We start from the raw sequence: 3,798 nt of genomic DNA on the forward strand, positions 1-3,798 counted from the left end.
TGATCACTCTATCGGAAATGTGAGATTTGATTGTAATTTTCCGATTGCAGTTTGTAATTTTTCGAAGTAAAACCAAATGAAACAGGACCTGCACAAGTCCTCCATCAGGTTTACTACAGTACAACGAACCTCCACACCTATAAGCCCGTTGTGACTTTGGACTTTCATGCGACGAAACAGCAACAGAACTTAAAAGAACTGACGCCAGATGACGTTGTGGTCAGCGCGTCTCTTCCAAGAGCAATTATTAGTGTTCAACTAAAATTTGCACAAGAAACTGACATGTATTTTTGTGCGGTATGATCTGTAACACAATGCTGTAGCTGGCTACGCATTTGTTTTTGAGCAAAAAGTCAACCAAGTGCCCCAAATAATTGGTCTAATTCCAGCGCGCGCCGGTCCCCGCTACCTCTTTTCAGTTAGGTACGGCGCCGTTCGCATCCGTTTATTAAGGGGCGCCTGTGAAGCGCTCCCGTATTTTTGCTGTGACTTTACCCTCAGAGGTAATTGACATTTTTTCAGCCCAATGAGCTGATCCCTTGACCGCCTGTGGCTCACCTACTCCATGTTCATGGCAAATTATTTTAATCTTATAAACCTTGATGTTTTGAAAATTCACATTAACGTTTTTAATTTTCAGATCGCAGATTGTGAAATTTCAAAACACGTTTGCAATTTTTTTTACAAGTGTTTTAGTTTGTAATTTTACAAACATTGAATTGCGTAAAAAGTTGCCAACAAAATTTGTAAAATTACAATCGATTTTTTTAACAGTGTGCAGTTTGAAAGGGGCAGGAGCTCACCTACATCCTGACTGTGTGTGTGTAGGGGAGGGGAGGGGGGCGAGAGCCTCAGCGAGTATAAGCAGGGAGAGAGGAGGGAGTGAAAGGGGGGGGGGGGAGGAGCTTGATACATTGTCCCTCAAACTGCAACAATAAAGCGTGTAAGACCGTGACAAAATCGTTACAATTAACGATGTTGCCTTTATGGCGTTATCGTAACGGGCCTCCAGACGCCAAAGGTGTCTTGTAGAGCTGTCCGTTCACATCATAATGCTCCCCCTCCCTTTCCCTCATCCTTTCACCGATTTTCTCTCTCTAACTCTCTCTCTCACACAAAACACACAAACTTTTGGACCGTGCCTCGTCGGCGGTCTCTCATGGTGTTTGTGTCTGCTGAGTAAGGGGTCAGTTCATTTTATTTCCCTGCGGTCAGCCCCTGAACCCCCGCATCCTCTTTGGAAAAGTCCGATCGCTTCTTCTCATGCCTGCTGCCTCGCCTGCTGCACTGTCGAAAGGGCCTCTATGGTACGTGACGAAGAAGTTGTGGTTGTTCAAATCGGTCCAAATTGCGCTGGCCAATACCCATCCCATGTGGAAAGTCCAATTTTGCAAAACTCGAAGTTTCTCGCGCAAATGTTGTTAGTTTATTTGCCCAGTCGCCTAGTCTGCTCGATGCTCGATGAATCTCTTCTCGTCTAACCGTGTCTAACTCACGTAATCCATTTTTGGCGATTTTTGTCCTTTTCGAGTCTTGCCAAAATATAGCCTTCTTTAATTAAAAGAATGCCAAAACTTAGCCTTAGAAGCGACCAGATGTTGTCCTTTTAAAAGTTTAGAGTGCTCGCTTGAATTTTGTCCTATAGCATCTTGTCCTCCACTCTATTATCCGGTGAAAATCTGCTTCCACGGAGCATTTCGGTCGACTTTACGTCTTTAACTTCATGGCGTTCTCCTTTTATCGGCATGGCGTACGTTATGCGGAATGGCCCTCGGGTCTCAGACATCATCACGACGAACTAAACCAACGGGCTCCTCGTTATAGCGTGCCCACGGGGCACTCCTCTGCTTCACTCATCCCTCCCTGTGACTTCAGCCCCCCAACGCCCCCCGCCCCCAACCCCCCAACCATCCACGTCTGTAATTTTGTAATTCCATATACGCCGCGATATTCCTCCAACTGATGGAGACTTTTGCTGCACAGACTGTACGGGTCAACGATATCGGATCAGACGCCTCCCAGCCCACCCCATCCCCTCTCTCCCTCCCCGCTGGAGCGCAACATATCTCGCCCAAACCGTCTTAATTAATAATTTTCCGACGACCACGATGCTCAACAAACAAAAGGAGACGCTCTGGCGACGGCCTTTAGCAGCCGCGCGCCCGCCGCCGCCGGCCCAAGTGTTCCGATAAATCAATAATTTTTCGACGCCCCGGCATTCGAACGGGAAAGGTGGGCCGAAGCAACACGTTGGGCGCGAAGGCGGGAACCCAGAAAGGCCCCGGAGCGCCTCTGTGTCCCTACACGTTTTATTCGTACGAGTCCGGACAGTGCACACCCACCCCCAATTATTAATGCCTTTGTAGGCCCCTCTCTCTCTCTCTCCTCCTGGGCGCCGCCGTCTCGCCCCGACAAAACTTTGTAAACGACGTACGCGAGTAAAGTCGTCAGGTAGAGTTATGCCCGTCACCCGGGGCGGTCCGTCAGGAACGTCTGCTGTTGCGGATACTGTACTGGACTGGACCTCTCATATCGTGAAGAATATGAGAGAGGAAAAACAATATGGTGTGTTGTCAGGGAAAATTAATAAGGCGTTCCAAAATATCGGCGCTAATTGAGACTAATTGACTATTCGCACGTCTATAATTTTGTGGAAGTGATGGCGATTTCTTCGCGCTCTGCCGTCCGTCAGCCAACTCGCCGTCGCGCATCCCCGCTCCCCCGTCTACACGACCACGACGTTCCGCTCGCGTTTCAATGAGCCCCGCTCTGATTTGGAGTCCGACGACGTGCCGCCGGCCAGGCGAGCGGACGGTCGTCCGGACAGTGTGTTGTTGAGGCGGAAATAGGGGCGTATCGCCAAGAGAGTGCCGGTTTTGTGAGACCTTGCAAAACAATCTTATGAGGGGATTCGTCGAGGAAGCCGCGGTGCCGAACCACCGTATGTCATTCAGCATGCCCTTTCAACAACGCCGTTGTTTTCCAAATTAAATGTAGCCTCGAACTCTACGAACAGCATCTACAGAGTGCAAAAGTTTTGTTCACCTTGGTTTTGTTCGAGTTTTAGAAGAGGTGGAGGCTGACGTCCGCCGTACTTGTGTAATGTGGCGTGCGAGTTTGGTCCATCCATCAATCGCAATGACGTACTCCGCGACCGGACGGAGGACGCCGCCTACCCCGCGCGCCCGACACAAGGGGAATCTCTTCAGAGAGTATCTTCTTCGCATGGGGAAATGTAAAAAAAAGTATTAATTGTTCGACAAAAACGAAAGCGCGCCTGCCGACGAAAAGGGCCCCAAACAATAATCATCGAGCCCCCGAGCTGTCACTACAAAGCGTTTTTTCGTCGCCAGCCCACGACTGTGTTTGCCAGATTCGGGAGATGGGAAGATTGATAAATGGAAATATAAGTGGCATTTCTTGTTGTCGCGACCTCACACAGCGCGGCAGCAGCGCCCCGCTCAAAGGGTTGAGGCCGGACGGGCAGAGCGCCCAATCACCGTGCGGAAGTTGGGGAAGGGGTTGGCTGGCGGAGTAGGCCGCTGAGGAGGCTGGCTGGCAGCACGAAAACAGGTAAGATTAGCTGTAAAGCTAATCCAACAGCTAAATAGGGAATCACAAACCATTTAGCTACCTCGCTTAGAACGTAGCCTGGCCGCTTACAATTTAGATGTCGACCAAAATTTAGCCATGTATCGTGAACTTGAGCTACAAAGAGTAACAAATTGATTGTTTAGCTACATAGGTAGCCGGGTTACGAGGAATACTGTCACGCACAGACAGGGGGTCGTCATTAGG

The sequence above is a fragment of the Frankliniella occidentalis genome, unplaced genomic scaffold (assembly GCF_000697945.3).
Source record: "Frankliniella occidentalis isolate FOCC.00 unplaced genomic scaffold, Focc_3.1 Scaffold1, whole genome shotgun sequence".
NCBI classification, from domain to species: domain Eukaryota; kingdom Metazoa; phylum Arthropoda; class Insecta; order Thysanoptera; family Thripidae; genus Frankliniella; species Frankliniella occidentalis.